This window comes from Bacillus rossius, chromosome 11, assembly GCF_032445375.1.
Source record: "Bacillus rossius redtenbacheri isolate Brsri chromosome 11, Brsri_v3, whole genome shotgun sequence".
Taxonomy (NCBI): Eukaryota; Metazoa; Arthropoda; class Insecta; order Phasmatodea; family Bacillidae; genus Bacillus; species Bacillus rossius.
The window spans coordinates 7,100,670-7,119,368 of record NC_086338.1 but is presented as its reverse complement, the minus strand read 5'-3'; the positions used below and the strand labels follow the sequence as shown (position 1 = coordinate 7,119,368).

At 43.7% G+C, this 18,699-nt stretch overlaps 1 protein-coding gene across 1 annotated transcript in view; it reads left to right on the top strand.

The window, feature by feature from the left end:
* The window catches only part of LOC134536616 (synaptic vesicular amine transporter-like), a 238,077-nt gene that overhangs the window by 91,941 nt on the left and 127,437 nt on the right, over positions 1-18,699 (top strand). The window lies entirely within an intron of this gene.

The window sequence follows — 18,699 nt, the reverse complement described above, 5'->3', positions numbered from 1 at the left end:
ACTCCGAGTATTGGTGCAATCGTCCAGCGTGTGAGGGCATCTGGTCATTTTCCCTGGTGTGGTTGGGCTGACGTGGTTGTCGCTGTTGTCGCCTGCGTTGCGGACGAGGCTGGTTCTGAGTGTAGTTGGTCTGCTGCTTTGCATATTGGCGTGCTTCTCTGTCATTGAAGGTGCCCAGAGTCGGGTATCTTCCCCCAGAGTCGCGTACCTATTGTTGGTTGGTGGCGCCCAATATTCCTGTTCTTCTGGAACAGGGCCTGCCTGTGGTCCCTGGTAGCCATTTTGTGCTGGTCTGTGTCGGCGTTGCACAGTTTGCCAGCCTTCCTCCGCTGCAGCATGGCTGTACTGCCTTACCTGAGGGGGGGCGGGGGAGCTGCGGTCCAGGTGCGCGCCTTTCGCGTGTCATGTTGTTGGCGCCTGTGTGTTTGCTGGTTGCGCTGTGGTTGGCCACGGGGACGTCTCTGTAGCCACTCCCTCTGATAAACAGGGCAGCCTCTGTATCGGGCATTGTGCTCCTGTTTACAGAGGGCACATTTTGGCGGGCGTGGGCTGTCCTCCTGCAGTTTGTGGGGCCCTGCACACTGGGGACAGACAGGCCTGGAGTGGCACTGCTTAGCAATGTGCCCCATTTGGCAGCATATGCTGCACTGGAGGGGCCCCTTGGGGTGGCGAAAGTCTGTGATGCGGATTTTAAGGCCAAAGACCTGTCTAAGCGAGCTGACAATGGCCTCGCTCCCCTGCGGCACATCTAGCTGGAACATGTTCGTTGCCCGCCTGGAGTAGTCAAACATTTGGTGGACCACCAAGACTGGTACACCCTGTGCCAGCAAGTCTTGTGTGATCCTGGCCGTGCTGGTTCCCCCTGGTATGTCCTTGATGACATACTTGAGTGGTTTGTCCTCTGGGGCTCGAGTGACAAAGTATTCCGATTCCAAACCGTCGAATACCTTAAGGGCTTCGCGGTAGTGCGGGACAGATGTGAAATAATACAGGGTGCCCCTGTTAGTGTTCTTGGCAGTGAAGCTCAGACCCAGTCTATTAAAGAGGTCATACACCCTCTCATACGGGATGTCCGGCGTGTGTTTGACAGTGATGGGGGCAGTGCGGAATTCGCGCGCGCCCTGTGGCGTGACGTCAGCGTCAGGCTGCGTCAGCTGCGATGGTGCCTCGTCAGTCGGGGACTGGCTGCGCAGGTCCGCAGGTGCGGCCTGGCTGTTCGGGGCAGTGACAGCCTGAGAGGCAGGAACGTCACTTGACATGTCATTGACGTGGTGGTTCAGTGACTGCACCTTCGTAATTCGGACGTGGTCTTCACTACTTTTGCGCTTCAAAACCCCCTGGTCGAGCGAGGAGGTTTCGCGAAACTGCACATCTGAATTATTCGCCATTTGAAAAGAAAAATTGACAATATATGTCCTACGGGATCAATTACGAGCGCCTAACAAAAATAAGGGAGTGGAGCACCCACTGACCTAAGCCCTGGGACTGAGTTAGCCAGGGCCTCGGCTCCGCAGCGAGACGCTGTGTCTCTGGGTGTCACACACTCTTTTTTACACCTAACCGTAGCACGACGCGGTTGTACAAAACTGGGGGTGAAAACTAAATAAATTGATACTATGTAGCTTCTTGGCGGGGAGCAGTTGCCTACATCCTAACCGACCAAGTGCACGATCTAAACTGAGTGTGAGTGAGTGAGACGGAAACTGATGAGAGTGAGTGTGACGGAAACTGAGGGAGAGACGCTGCTTGAATTTTTTTTTTTTTTTTTTTTTTTTTTTTAGACTACAGCCCCTCCACGCTGAAGTCAGTCTCACACAGCCGAAGTGTTTGTGAGCCCTGCTAACCAAATGGGAATGATTTGACTGAGGGAATTTATGCATGCCAGGTGGGACCTATATGCTTAATTTGATAAACTGAATAACTGCCTATGCTGTCTTCACTCTCCTGTTAGGGAGGGGGAAGCAGCTGGCGACGTGCGTCTGGCGCGGTCAAGCCTGCAGGGGTGCGGAATTAGCACCCCGACAGCCTATGGGGAGTAGCAAAGGGTAGGCAACAGTAAACCAGCGAGCGCACTGGAGGAAACCTGTTGCCTGTGAGTGAAAATTAACGCAACCGAGGGCCCGAAGGGAAAGGAAGCGGATGAGGGCGAATGGGTTCTGTGACTCTCCCAGATGGGATTTCTGGAAGAGCCATTTTGAGCACGCCATGCGGCGTATGTGCTCGGCAGGCAAGAGCGAATGCGGCAATTGTAGGCCTCGGCATATCGAGGGCGGCAGGAACTCCTGGCGCGACCTGCAACTAAAAATACAACACATATTTACACATATCTATAACTACATTTAATGGCTATTAGCTCGGTTAGGCTAATAATGGGGCTCATGCACTCAGGCACTGTGGCCGGCGTCTCTGAGCCACAAGATGGTGGGTGAAGTCGTGGGAGTAGATTTATGTTGCGAAAATATTTAATATATATGCATATATAATTACAATTATATATGCATATATTTTTCACTACTAGGGTGGTTTAGAAGCACTGGGGGGAGAAAATTATGACGTAAAAATAATTTTTAAACACTAAAAATTCGGGTGGGCATGGCAGCAGCTCTCTGGAACATGACGCCCTCTCCCTCGCCGACAGGCACTGTGGGCGGCGTCTCTGTGGCGGCCCCCAGGGAGGGCGGGGAACATGGAGCACTGCTGCTGAAGAGTAGAAGATGGGGTAAGTGGGGGGAAAATTACGTTGCAAAACTTCAATTATTTAGGAAGAAAACTAAAAATGAATGTGGGATAATTGCACTGAAAAAGGGGAGACGGCGATTCTCGTTGTTTTTATCAATCAGGGTGGTGAAATTTGTTGAGTCAGGATACAGTTTCTTAATGGTGAGTGTTTTAGGAACAATTTGACAGTTCAAACATGACGGTGGAGTTTATAGGTAAAAGTTATGTGGAATTTAGTGTGGCAAGGTGTAGACGAGTTTTTCGGCTGAAAGTTCTCTCGCCAGTCCGCAACCGACTGCGGGTACCCCCACCTAGGCCCCGCCCACTGGCGCGCACCAGCCAATCAGCGCCGACCCGAGCTTGGCGAGAGAGCGAAAAACACGACTGTTTTTGACGGAGTATTTTTTAAGTGTTTACGGGGGTTTTTCGCATAAAATGTGTTTCGGTCTTTTGAATTTTCTGGCATCTTCAGCATTATATCTTCCTAGGTTGTGTACGAGCGGATTGGTGTGTGTTTCGACTGATTTGTAAAAGGAAGTGGCTTGCTTGACGAGTTGCGTGTGCATTGTTTCTATGCGAAGTTCCTTGTGTATTAGGCGCATCGGGACATAAATGGGAACTTGCGCTATTCTTCTTAGTGATTTATTCTGTATGATTTGTAGTTTCTGCAAGTGTGTTGGCGCTGCGTAGCTCCATGCTGGGGATGCGTAGGTTACTATAGGTTGAACGCAGGCTGTGTAGAGGATCTTGCCATTTTGTGTACTTAGGCTGCTCTTGTGGTTTAAGAGGGGGTACAGCGTTGCTAGTCTTGCGTTGGCTTGAGCTTGCTTACTGGCGATGTGGTTCTTCCATGTGAGTCCGCGGTCCATGTGTACTCCTAAGTATTTTACAGTTGTTTTATATTCGATGTCGTTATTGAATAGGTTGAGCTGCGGCAGGTTTTCTGGGACTCGTCGGCGCGTGAATATGATAGCTTCGCATTTGCATACGTTAATTGATGTCCTCCAGTCGGTGAACCATGCTTCTATGGTGTGTAGCGAATCTTGCAGTCTTCGTACAGCCAGGTGGGGGCTGAGGGAGCTTGTATAGAGCATGGTGTCGTCTGCATAACACGCAATGTTGGCTCCAGGTAGTTGTGGGAGATCTGCTACATATATGTTAAATAGCAGGGGCCCTAGTATACTGCCTTGTGGGACCCCTGCCAGTATTTGTCTAGGTGTGGATATGGCGCCTGGAATGTGTGCACGAAATGAGCGGTGTTGGAGGTATGAGTCTAATGTTTTGATGTATGTGTCCGGGAGTTGTATGACTTGTAATTTATGTAGCAGACCGTCGTGCCATACTCGATCGAAGGCCTTTTCTATGTCGAGGAAGACAGCTGCAGTGTACTGGCGCCAATTGAATGCATGTGTTATGTGTTCTGTAATTCGGACTAGTTGCTGTGTGGTGGAGTGGCGAGACTTGAAGCCAAACTGGTAGTCCGGGATTACCTGATGTTCTTCCAGATGTTGTTGGATGCGGCGAGCTAGCACTTTCTCTGCGACTTTGGACAGTGTGTTGAGGAGACTAATAGGTCTGTAGCTGGTTGGTAGTTTGGGATTTTTGCCTGGTTTAGGGAGTAGGATTAGTTTGGCTTCTTTCCAGGTGTGCGGCCAGAAGTTTGTTTGAAGGATGCCATTAATGCAGGATGTGATAGCCTGGAGGGCAGGAAGTTGGAGTTGTTTGAGGACGAGGGAGGGGATTTTGTCTGCTCCTGGCGCTTTGTTGTTCTTCAGTGATTTAATTATTTTTTGTACTTCTATTTCTGTGGTGAGGAGAGGTTCTGTGGTGGTTGTGGCTAGTCGCATTGTGGCTATTTGCTCTGTCACTAGGAGGGTGTGAGGCGGATTGTTGGGGAGGATGTTGGGTTGGAAAGCAAGTTCCTGGCTGTCTGCTAGCGCCTTCACTTTCTCCTGTGGTGTGTAGGCGAATGTTCCAGTTGGCTGTTGAATGGGGGGAATGATAATGGGCTTGGCAGTTAAAGATTTGGTGGCTTTCCAGAGAGTGTTGTCGGCTGTGGTTAATTGTGTGATTTTGTGGTCCCACAGTGTGGCTCGGTGGAGTGCTAGATGACAGAGGAATTCGGAGTGGAGATCGTTGTATTCTTTCTTGAGTGCTGGTGTTCTGTTTCGTTGCCATCTACGACGAGCTTGATTTTTGGCAGTGAGAAGCAGTTGCAGGGGAAAGGGAAGGGCAACTGGATCAGGTTTCGGCTTTGTTGTTGGGACATAGTTTTGGATGGCTTTGGAGAGAGTTCTGGTTAGATCAGCCGAGTATGCCTGCAGGTCGGCAGCTGTTGTTATGGTAGGGACAGGAGTGAGGTGGTGTTCTATGTAGGAATTTAATTTTGGCCAGTTCGCTTTTCTGAAGTTAAGGATTTTCTTAGGTTTAGTTGTAGGTGCGTGGACGTCTTCTAATGTTGCTACGACTGGCAGGTGATCTGAGTGGAGTTCATGGAGAACCTCTAATTCATATACAAAGTTGGTATTAAAATAAATAGTGAAATCGAGGATGTCAGGATTTTGTTGGGGATTTTCAGGATATCTGGTAGGATGGTAGGGAGCGCAGACCATATAACGGTGTAGCTGCTGGTGTGCAAACAGCACCCTGCCATTTGTGGTCGTTTGCAGGCAGTTCCACACAAGGATGCTTGGCATTGAGGTCTCCTAGGAGAAGGAAGGAGGAGGTAAATGTGGCTAGGACTTGCAGGTTTTCAGGTTTAATTGTGCGGCCAGGTGGAGCATATGCGGAAATAATGGTGCATTTCTTGCCTTTAATTGTGAGGACTACTGCAACTGCTTCTATGAGCCCTAGGTCTGGTAGGTGGACTTTGTGGTGGAGTAGATTTGTGCGCACTGCCAGCGCCACTCCCCCCCCCCCCTTCCCATGGTTGTCCTTGTCTGTTCGGTGTATGATGTACCCTGGGATGCGTAGATTGTCTGTGGGGGAGAGGTGTGTTTCTGTGATGGCAATAATTTGTATTTCATGTTCTCGTAGAAATTCTTGCAGCTCTGGTAGTTTGTGTCGTATGCTTCGTGCATTCCAGGTGGCTATTTTTGTGAGGGGGACATTAGTGTGGTGTGCTGTCATGTTTGGGGGAGGAAGTTGTGGTTATGGCCGTGATGAGGTCCACGGCGAGGTGAATTAGGCTTTCTGGTGGTATGGTGGTGTCCAGCCAAGCTGCCAGTAGGTTGCACAGTTTATGTGCCACATCCATGAGGATCGGCTGTGCTTCCGCCACTTTTGTGAGTGTGGTTAGCTGCCACTCGGTCTGGCGTTATGACCGCTGGGGGTGTCAGTAGTGGCATACTCCGTGTCACGATTGTGGCCGGCATGTTGGTGGCCCCTTGTGTTAGCGATGCAGGCACTGTCGGAGCACTGCTTGTGCTGGGTGATATATCTATCAGTGGTGCCACCTGCATATGTGTAGCAGGGGCGTGCTGCATCTGCATGGGGTGATCAGGTGTTGTCGGGGCACTCACAGGTTGCTCCGAGTATTGACGCAATCGACCTGCCTGTGAGGGCATCTGGTCGTTATCCCTGGTGTAGTTGGGCTGACGTGGTTGTCTCTGCTGTCGCCTGCGTTGCGGACGAGGCTGGTTCTGTGCATAGCTGGCATGTTGCTTTGCATATTGTCTGGCTTCTCTGTCGTTGAAGGTGCCCAGAGTCGGGTACTCTTCCCCCAGAGTCGCGTACCTATTGTTGGTTGGTGGCGCCCAATATTCCTGTTCTTCTGGAACAGGGCCTGCCTGTGGTCCCTGGTAGCCATTTTGTGCTGGTCTGTGTCGGCGTTGCACAGTTTGCCAGCCTTCCTCCGCTGCAGCATGGCTGTACTGCCTTACCTGAGGGGGGGGGGGGGGGAGCTGCGGTCCAGGTGCGCGCCTGTCGCGTGTCATGTTGTTGGCGCCTGTGTGTTTGCTGGTTGCGCTGTGGTTGGCCACGGAGACGTCTCTGTAACCATTCCCTCTGATAAACAGGGCAGCCTCTGTATCTGGCATTGTGCTCCTGTTTACAGAGGGCACATTTTGGCGGGCGTGGACAGTCCTCCTGCAGTTTGTGGGGCCCTGCACACTGGGGACAGACCGGCCTGGAGTGGCACTGCTTGGCTATGTGTTCCATTTGGCAGCATATGCTGCACTGGAGGGGCCCTTTGTGGTGGCGAAAGTCAGTTATACGGATTCTAAGGCCAAAGACTTGTCTGAGTGAGCTGACAATTGCCTCGCTCCCCTGTGGTACATCGAGCTGAAACATGTTCGAAGCCCGCCTGGAATAATCATACATTTGGTGGACCACCAAGACTGGTACACCCTGTGCCAACAAGTCTTGCGTGATCCTGTCCGTGCTGGTTCCCCCTGGTATGTCCTTGATTACATACTTAAGTGGTTGGTCCTCCGGGGCTCGAGTGACAAAGTATTTCGATTCCAAACCGTCGAATACCTTAAGGGCTTCGCGGTGGTACGGGACAGATGTGAAATAATACAGGTTGCCCCTGTTAGTGTTCTTGGCAGTGAAGCTCAGACCCAGTCTATTAAAGAGGTCATACACTCTCTCATACAGTATGTCCTGAGTGTGTTTTACTGTGATGGGGGCAGTGCGGAATTCGCGCGCGCCCTGTGGCGTGACGTCAGCGTCAGGCTGCGTCAGTTGCGATGGTGCCTCGTCAGTCGGGGACTGGCTGCGCAGGTCCGCAGGTGCGGCCTGGCTGTTCGGGGCAGTGACAGCCTGAGAGGCAGGCACGTCACTTGACATGTCAGTGACGTGGTGGTTCAGTGACTGCACCTTCGTAATTCGGACATGGTCTTCACTACTTTTGCGCTTCAAAACCCCCTGGTCGAGCGAGGTGGTTTCGCGAAACTGCACATCTGAATTATTCGCCATTTGAAAAGAAAAATTGACAATATATTGTCCTACGGGATCAATTACGAGCGCCTAACAAAAAGAAGGGAGTGGAGCACCCACTGACCTAAGCCCTGGGACTGAGTTAGCCAGACCCTCGGCTAGGGAGCGAGACGCTGCGTCTCTGGGTGTCACGCACTCTTTTTTACACCTAACCGTATCACGACGCGGTTGTACAAAACTGGGGGTGGAAACTCTAAATAAATTGATACTATGTAGCTTCTTGGCGGGGAGCAGTTGCCTACATCCTAACCATTACTGCACTTTTTGTGGGGTTTACTTTAATAGCCCATTTTTTACAATACTTCTCAAGTTTGTTAATATGTGTTGTATCAGGCTCTTTGCGAATTTTGTGTTTTTGTCTTTTGCATAAATGACTGTGTCATCTGCATATACTTATGGTTGTATTTGTCCCTTGTCCTTTTGGTAGGTCTCTTGTGTAGAAAGTATAGAGGAATGGTGATAAGGCTCCACCCTGTGGTACTCCTGAATTTATCCTCCTGCTTGTGGATTTATGACCATCCAGGATCACTTGAAAGGTTCTGTCCCTTTGGTAGTTTTGCAGCAGTCTCCAATAAGGTTCTGGTATGTTCGCTTGAATAAGCTTCTGTATTAAGTAGGTATGGTGAACCTTGTCAAATGCTTTCTCAATGTCTGCAAACATAGCTATTGTTGTTTTCTTTCTGTTTAGTCCTAGCAAAATGTATTTTGCTACCTTAGTAATTGCCTGTATAGTAGAGTGTTTTTGTCTAAAACCAAATTGTTGATTAGGTAGTAGCTTTCTTTTTCTTGCTATTTTTTCTAGCCTTTGTACTATTATTTTTTCCATTATTTTCGCCATAGTATTCAGAAGACTTATTGGTCTCCTATTTTGTGGGAATTTGGGATCTTTATTTGGTTTTGGTATGGTTATTATCCTTGCTTGCTTCCATGCTGTTGGGAATTCTGCTGTTTCTAAGATATTGTTGTAGATTGCCAGTAGATTATAAATATGCCACATGGCCTAACTTCTATGCTTTTGGTAGAACTATACCTTGCCAATGACTCGTGAACTCTTCCATACAAAATGGCTGGTGTATTTAAGTCTTTAGGGTACAATAATTTTCGTACAAGATTGTGGCAATGAGTATAATCGTGACGTCGAACTACTACTCCGAAGTTTGATGCAGTCAATCGGTTTATTCGAACTTCATGCCACTTCTCACTAACATGCTGACCCATCGTTGCGGCCTCGATACTTTCCCTCTTCGATGTTGTGTTACATTCTTCTCGCAACTTCGATAAATGTATTTTGCATCGAGACTCCATTTCTTCTACAGAAATATCGGGTTCAAGTAGTGAATCGTGAACAACATAGCTGGCATCTGGTCCACCACCCACTTTCCTTCTCTTCTTCGGTGCACTATCTTCCTGATATTTTAATCTTCTTTTCGGTGTATTTTCTTGCCGTTTTTGGCACAGCTTTTTTCGTGTAGAACCAGTACTCCGACCGTGCATATTTTTCCAAGGACTTGGGTGCCAGCCTGGGCCACTCGTGTGAGCTAGTGCTGCCCCATAACATCGTGTAGAATAACTCCATCTTTTTCCAAAATTAATGTGCTTTGCCCCCGTAAACTTCGCATTTAAAGCCATGTACCTGCAAAAAAAAATCTTTACAACACATCGTTACATATATTTGATTTGATTACAAAAATGCATTACCACTTACCGTTCCGCAGCATTTGTTGTGCTGTTGGTAATAAGTTTGTCAGCTTTCCTTTCTAATGTTGCAATTATGTCACATATTGGTTGAAGTAAACCAGATGCAGCAAGTTTGGGAAGCAAGTTTTCCTCTCCTGAATCTTTCCTTTTGCAGAATGAATGTCTGCATCTCTCATGAGACCCAAAAACATGGTTTGGAGCATTCTGCAAATCTTTCCTAAGGATATCCACTGCTTCCTTGCCAGTAATTTTTGCAGCTTCTTTAATGGCTCTTCGTACACCTTTAACAAGCCTTTCTATCCGAGAAATATTATTACTTTCCTCGACTTTTGATAGAATTTTTCTCCCTTCCAGTTCGTATGATTTGTTCGAGGCAAGCTTGTGTATTTTTTCACTGAAAGCCCTCGTGGCATGGTTTGCCCATTCAACTTTGGTAACGTAGCTGCCATAGTCGCACCTTTGTTGAATACTCGCTAAGACTGCAGCATCTCCATCCCCAATATTGTTTTTATATAAATGCCATGCATCGCTATACTTCGGTCGAAAAAAAATTACAATAAACCTTGGTGGGATTCGAACCAGAATTCTCGCAATAATGAAATAAAATTCAAATTCAAAAGTTTTTATTAACACATACTTTACACTTTACAGGTTTGGTACTTACAATGAGACATTCCAGCACTCAGTGCTATTTTGCCTAATCTAATTGATATATGTATAAGAAATTAATTAAATATACATGTTTTGCATAAAAGGAAAATTAAAAAAACCTTTCATATTTATTGTCTTTTGGATCCTTGTTTGGCTCAATGTCTTGGTTTGGATCTTATACCTAAAAGCACATTTACACTATTTATTTACACATTCTTACAAACACTTTGTCTTTCACTGTACATAAATATAATAAGTTGCACTGTCTCTTAAAATTTAACTATATACATACATGTCACTGTGGTGGGCGTCCATATGTCTATTCACTTCGGATGAGCACTACGGTCGGTGTCTCTTTGTCAGGTTGCACTTGTGTTGCCCTGTCAGGGTGGCCTGCCAGGGTGGTACTCTGTGATTAGTTTGTGTGGGTGCATATGTGTTATGTCGTGTTGTCCGATGTTCTGAATGAGTGTGGATGGGTGTTGTGCTGCCTTATTGAAAATTTGTCTGTAAATTGAATAGCTAATTAGCGTGGTGATGGTGTGTCTGCAAGTTCGTGTAGCTGAATGTTAGTTACATATTTGTATTTACCGAGTGTTGCTCTGAGTAATTTATTAAAACATGTTTTTATTTGGTGGAAGCGGATGTCGGGTACCTGGGCGAAGATTATAGAGGAGTATAGCAAGATAGGTACAATGTACGCCTTGAAGAGGCGCACTCTGTCCTTGGCTGGCAGGGGGCTGTGGGGGCGGAGAAGGGTGGAAAGCGAGTTGTACGCTCGGTATGCCTGCGCGGTGACAGACGAGTAGTGCGGGGTGAAGCGCAGTGTGCGATCCAGTGTCACACCGAGGTATTTCACCGAACCGCTCCACTTGATCACTGCACCTCCCACGAATAGTGATGGCGGTAGACGGGGGCGTCGTCTCGTGAAAGATAATGGCTTCGGTTTTTGGCGGGGTTTGGGAGGATGCCCCAGGAGGTAAAGTATGCGGTGATAATGCGGATGGCCGAGGTGAGCCTGGCGTTTATTTGAACAAGAATGCTCACCACTAGACCACCGACATCTCCTACTTATTTTGACCTCACAACACATTGGTAAATATTCTACGCGTAAAACTTATCTTGCAAGTTTATCGAAAACGTCCAAGTAGTAATCCTTACTACTTGCACATTATGTTGGCCTAATGGAGTACTAAAAGTGTACAAAGTTTGAATAAAATCTGTGATTCGAACGTCGTAGCTTCCCCTTGTTAAATCATGTTAGTATTATACTATAACTAGTAAGAAGTTTCAATATTTGTAATAATTAAAGCTAACATGATAAATACAGTCAAACTAAAATTAATGTTTCTTTTTATTGTGGCAGTTATGTTAATTTTTCATATCTTTACATTTGAAAATATTGTGCATGAATACGTAGCGCAAACCAATGTTTTTAAGGGTACTGTGGGACACATCTTACAAATTTGACATTTATGTCATTAATACTAACTGAAACATCTGGGCCATGCTTCAAGGTAAATATTATCTTTTTTATTTTATTATTGCTCAGCAGGCGAGCGAATTTTATAATATTTTGGAAGAATTATTTTAAGAGCTTTAATAAAATTATTTAAAATTAAAACCTGCCTAAATGACCAAAGTAAATCAAAATAGGAAGATAGTCCACATTTCTAATTAACAATGTTTTACAGCATTGAATGTTGAATGTGGAGACTACAATTTGATATCCTATCATTACAACAGGTTTTGCTGTGATAATTAACTTCAAATTTGCTAACTAGATGACGTATTATCCCCCCCCCCCCCTCCTAAACAAAAATAAATCTTGGTTCCGTCCATGTTTACACACACTTTAATGATAATTATATAAAGTTACAAAATAATTAATTTTGTAAACACAGTTAATAATACTTACGTTGAAGGCGATGAAGTGTCTGCAGCCAGATTCATGGATACTTCATCGCATTTCTCTTTTTTCGCTCTCCAATAAGCCCGTGCCATTTTCCCTCGTTTGTTTCTTTTGTAAACTTTACTTGGAAATTTTACATTGTGACCCATATTCAAATTAAATCCCTACACAAATGCAATTTCCTGAAACATCCACTTACTCAATCACTCCGACAAATCAAATTCAAATGTTTTTTATTATGTCTCTTTCATACATTAGCACTTTTACATGATGCATTTGACATGCCAGCACTCTGTGCTCATTTGCCAAAAAATATATACAATTTAAAAGGTGAACATTGGTTTTACATATTATATACAGATTAACAGAAGTTTCAATAGATTGTCTTTGAAGGAAAATTTTTAAAAATCTTCATTATATGTCTGGAGCCATTGGCTCAATGTTTGTGGTATTTATATGATGTTTGAAAGGACATGGTTTTACACTGAGATATATATTTATAATCATTTATCTATATTTACACTTTCACTTTCATTGTCGCTATGATTGGCGTTCATTTGGTTCATGGTTGCACTGCATGAAACAAGGTTTACACTAAATTACTGAATTGAATATATTCATTATTTACGTTTATATACACTTGCACTGTCGCTGTGGTTGGCGTCCATGTGTGACGTGGTTTTACGGCACTGTGGTGGGCGTCCATAGAACTTGGCGCTGGGTGGTTTTCATTCGGTATGCCCAGTCAGGGTGGCCTGCCAGGGTGGTAGTCAGTGATGAGTTTGTGTGGGTGTGGGTGTGTGATGTTGTGTTTACCAATGTTTTGTATAAGTGTGGACAGGTGTTACGCTTCTTTCTTGAAGAAATTGTCTGTTTATTGTGTTACAATTGAGCGTGGTGGTGGGGTGTCTGCGAGGGCATGGAGCTGTATGTTAGTTACATATTTGTATTTCCCGAGTGTTGATCTGAATAGTTTATTAAAACATGTGTTTATTTGGTGGAAGCGGATGTCGGGTACATGAGCAAATATTACGGAGGCATAAAGTAAAATAGGGACAATGTACGCCTTGAAGAGGCGCACACTGTCATGGTCTGGTAGGGGGCTGTGGGGGCGGAGAATGGAGGAGAGCGAATTATATGCGCGGTAGGCCCGGGCAGTGGCAGACGATAAGTGCGGTGAGAAGCGCAGTGTGCGATCCAGTGTAACACCGAGGTATTTCACTGAATCGCTCCAGTTTATCACAGCGCCTCCCACAAACAGTGCTGGGGGTAGACGGGGGCGTCGTCTGGTAAATATGATGGCTTCAGTTTTGGAGGTGTTTGGAGTATGCCCCAGGATGTTAAGGGGATTCGCTACTGAAAATGTTAACTTTTTCATTTATCTTGTGAGGCATTCAGATATTTTTTTTCCTTTTTTAAGTGTATAAAAACATATACACAACCTCAGAGCTATATGCCATCCTGAAAGCCCTGTGTTTTACCGGTAGAGGCACCCACCGTCGGTGTCTGGTGTGCTCCGACTCTATGAGTGCCCTATCTGCCCTCCGGTCTGGCTCGGCCTCCCACCCTATCCTTCCCCTGATTCGGCGGAAACTGCGCGAATTAGAACACAGGGGTACTCTAGTGGAGTTCCTGTGGGTGCCAGGGCATGTGGGCAAACCTGGCAATGAAGATGCCGATCGCGCGGCAAAGGAGGCCTGCGAACTCCCGCCTTGTGTCCTACGCGTCCCTGTGTGTGATGTTTTGCATGCTTCCCGAGCCCTCGCTTGGACTGCATGGCAGAGGGAATGGCAGTCCCTACCGCTGACCAACAAGCTACGTTCCATCTGTGATGTGCCACGCCTTTCCTTGGTTGATGGACTCACCCGCAGGGAAGACACGACCATGACTCGCCTCCGAATAGGCCACGCCAGCCTCACTCACCGGCATCTGCTGCGTGGGGAGCCTCCGCCTGAGTGTGATGCCTGCTCCACTCCCCTGACTGTACGCCACATCCTTCTGGAGTGTCCACGATATCACCGGGCCCGCAGTACTTTTAACTTCCCCGCTACGCTTCGACAATTGCTCAGTGAAGGGAGTTTCCCTGCTAGTGTTGTACTCCCTTTTTTACGTACTGTGGGCCTTTTTAACGCGTTGTGACGACTGTGGGCCTTTTTAACGCGTTGTGACGACTGTGTTTTTATCTGACTGGGAGTGTTTTCTCTTTCTCTCTCTCTCTCTCTCTCTCTCTCTCTCTCCAGTGGATGCCTCTTTTTTACTGTGTCTTTGCTTTCATCTGTTTTTATATGTATTGTCACTTTCTCCACTGCGTGGGATGTTTTTTATCATTGTCTCCCGTCCTTTTCTCGTCTGTCCGTAACGTAGTTGTTCTGTCATTCCGTCCCGCTCACTTTTTAAACCCTTTTATGTCTTTACGCTTTTAACACACCCTGTGGGTGCTAATGGCCTTCGCTGCCGATGCGCCCCTACATCACCACTCACTCACTCACATATATACAAAATAAGAAAAAAATTAAAATGTGTACGGTGAAGGCATATTTGTAAATTTTATGTAATATATATGTAATGTACAAAATTTTATATAACTCTGGAACTCTTTATTAGATTTTCATGAACCAAAAGTAATTTTGCAGCTGATGATGTCCTCTTAATTATTAGGTAGATTCATAATTGTACTTTTAAAAATGTGGATATAATACAAATAGAACGATTTGTTTTTATAATAATAAATATTTACATTAAGAAAAAAATAAAATCTCTATTTATACAAAAGTTACATTCATAAATCTACCTAAATACTTAGTTCAAATACTGAAGAATGCACTGTAAAATTTTAATCCCCGTGCAACAATTACTTTTTGGCTTATATCAATTCAAAATTTAAAAAACACAAAATATATGATTTGCAGGAATCACCTGTTGAAAGTTATAGTACCTAACATTTTGCACAAATTCAGTTGAATAGGCCAACAAACTTTGGTTTTGATGTGTCTGCTTTTGTTAGTTTATGAGCCTGATTTATTTTACACAATAAAATTCTTATAAGAGTTTCTTGGTTCATCTGGTCTTACATCATCAATTTCGTTATGGTCACAAAAAGACAGTGTCACCATAGCCGAACTTATCTAAAGTTTAAAAACAGCGGCTTCAAACTTAAGTTATGCTTTTTCAAATTCTATTGGTGATGCATTTAGGGAAATGTTTCCGCACAGTTCAATAACTCGAAAATTTGAACTGAGTAAATCAAAAGTGTCTTACATGTTTTCCGAAGCCACTGGTCCATATTTACATTCTCTCCTAGTAAATGATCCAAACAGTTCCTGCTCACCATTTACTCTTTCATATGATGAAGTGACAAATAAGCAGATCAAGAAGCAACTAGATATCAAGATAAGATATTGGTCTAAGGAAGACAACAAAGTGAATGTTAATCACTTAAGTACTCATATCATGGGGCAAGCAAAAGCTAAAGATATTACAGAGTGTATAATGAAGTCAATGAATGAAAACAACTTGATGCTCAAAGATCTTGTAAGATTGGGTAGAGATGGCCCAAATGTGAATAAAGCAGTGTTTGCTGCTATTTGTGAATGTAAGAAAGCTCTAGATTTACCTTCTCTTTTAGATATAGGAACATGTCCTTTGCATTTGGTTCATAATGCTTTTGGGAAAAAGTGTCAGAGAATTTGGGCAAAAGGTAGTTGATTTAATTATTGATGTACACATCTTCTTTAAGTTATCTCCTCTGAGGAAAGAAGAGATGAATGAGATTCAAGTTGATATTGAACTAGATGAATTGTCTTTCCTAAGCATGTTGAAACACAGTGGTTGACTTTGGTTCCAGCCGCACAGAGAGTCATAAGCCAGTGGCCAGTTCTGAAAAAGTATTTCATCAGAGAGCTTCCAAAGCGAGATAAGACTTTGTCAATAAATACACGATACACAAGAATTATAAAGTGTTTGAAAGACACTCCTCTGAAAACTCTTGTTCAGTTGCATTTCATTGTTTATGTTTCAAGACATTTCGAAAAGTTTCTTGTTTTGTTTCAGAGAGAAGAACCTCTAATACATGTGCTTTATGAAGAAATGTGCGCACTTGTAAGAAGTTATTTAGGATGTTTTGTAAAAACTAACGAACTGGAAAAGAGATCATTTCAGGACATTATATAATTGAATTTTCCTTGTTCAGAGATTGAATTGGACAGCACTGAACTAGAAGTTGGCTATGAGAAAGGAAAGTTTTGGATAAGATGAAAGAAGAAACTCGGACAGTTCTTCTGTACTCGATGAGGAAATTCTACCATAAGGCTATGCAGCATGCCATCTCAAAACTACCATTGGGGAATCCAATAATACGAAATTCGTCTTGTCTCAATTTCAAGAACAGGCATGATCTTTTGTCTAGTAAAGCTATGAAAAGTCTTGCAGAATCTGTACAGTTGGTTCCACGTGTGGATTTAGATGCTCTTTGTGGTGAATGGAAAATACTACAGTGTGTGAATATCCCAGAAGAGTGGCATGTTGAAGAACATTCAAGTGAAAAGGAAGAATATTCTGAAAACATTAGAACCACAAGAACCCATACAACACAGAAACGTTGTAACAACGTTGCTGTAACGTTTCCACAAAAAGTTGCAACGTTGCTGCAACGTTCAGTAATGTTGAGGCAACGTTGTGGCAACGTTGCTACAACATTCAAATGTCCCACTTTTTCAACGTTGCTAGAGGGACGTTGCTGCACCGTTGCAAGCTGGATGTTGCTGCAACGTTGCAAGAGGGACATTGCTGCAAAGTTGCAAGCCGGATGTTGCTGCAACGTTGCAAGAGGGATGTTGCTGCAACGTTGCAAGCCGGATGTTGCTGTAACATTGTAAGAGGGACGTTGCTGCAATGTTGCAAGAGGGACATTGCTGCAACGTTGTAAGCAGGATGTTGCTGCAACGTTGCAAGAGTTACATTGCTGCAACGTTGCAATTTGAATGTTGCTGCAGCGTTGCAAGTGCATCGTTGCGGCAACATCGCAAGCGAACCATCACAACATTGCAGGTGTGAGGTTGTCACATTGCCATAATGACTTCACGACGTTGCCAGTGTAGGGCGTTGTCACAAATTTGCAGCACCGACATTGCTGCGTGTGTACATTGCCGCTATGTTGATACCTGGATACTGCTACTGCAGTTATTTGTATACCTTACTAATGCCCAGTACAGTAGTCTGTTATGCACATTATTTAACAAAGTAATGCTGTACAGAAAATATTGCTACAGATCAAAATGTTGACACATTTCCATTAGAATGTAGCTTCAACATATGAAGGTGAAAAAGTTGCAAAATTGAAATTAATTTTTATCATACCACAATTCAAAGTGGAATCTTTAGAACATAGAAATTCTAAATTTGATTCGAGGTAGAGTATTTTTAACATTGCAATTATTGATGTTGGAACAAGATGAAGAAACTATGTACATTTTTTATTACCAAGTATAAAAATAAATTTAAAGCAAGCATTATATCAACAAACTATAGAAATCAAACTTATTATTCCCAGTATGTTTTATATTTTCCTAAACTGCTGACCAGATTTCAGGATAGAATATTTAGTCTGTTAGGAAACGTACCAGTCAGTCTTCCTACAGGTCCTCCAAAATTTGTTAAATAACATGTTTATAAAATAGAAACTCTGCTTCCAAAACTTTCACTGAAATTGAGTATATTAAAAACAGTTATTAATTTTTTAACTAATATATTTTTAAAAAACATTGACAGGGTGCAAGTGACAGTATTAAGTGATATAAAATGTAATAAGAACTGGATTGTTTTGGTTAATTAGTGAAATTTCTACACAGCTGAAAGTTTCAGCATACCATTTATCTGTTCTATGTACATGTGTTAATGACTGCAGCTTTAAAATAAACTCACTTCGAACTTTTTCAAAAAGGTTTAGGACAACCAAAAATTAATGTGTCTGATAGTAATACTTGCTTGTGTAGAACATGATAGAGAAATGCTACTGTTGTACATTCATAAAAGTAAATACTTTAGATCTCAGTTTCAGAAAAACTTCCCTGCCCAAAAATGATTGGCATGCCTACAATTCAATTGTCAGTGAACTCTATGATGCACTTTTCATTACTTAGTGATGGAGTCATAGATGTACTGTTTCAAATGAGACTGCATAACTAATTGCTATTATTAGTTAAAAAAATTTAAAATGTTATTACTTAGTAATCATGTATAGAAAATGGAATGTCAGGTGACCATGCCATAATACTAGTGCAAGCATTGAGACCTGTCTCGAACAATAACAGGTAAAAGGTCAAGTGGCCTAAAGCTATATATTGGTAATCGTTATGCACTTGTGCCCCAACACCCTATGTACTTGCCTGAAGACAGTAACAGATTCCTGTTTCCAAAACATCCCACTGTCGTTTCTGGAAACTTCAGTTTATATATGTTCATTGTCTGCCAGTGACACTTTTTTTCTGAGTCACCAAGTTATTTAGCCATTGTTTTGCAATTCCTGTTTGTAACATTCAACTTTTAACACACTTTACATGTATAACATCGCAAAACATTCCTTGAAATGTAATATTACCACTAATTTACAATCCTTTTCATTTTTATTTTTTCAGCTCTTTTCAGAAATTTTACATCAGGGTTTCACTGGTATTGTACTGCTTACAGCTACAAATTTGGTTTATTAATTGTCAAGGTATATATGGATTGCAAATTTGTTAAAAGTAGGAATGGGTCAAGTTCAAATTTGTTTTTGTTATGGTTTA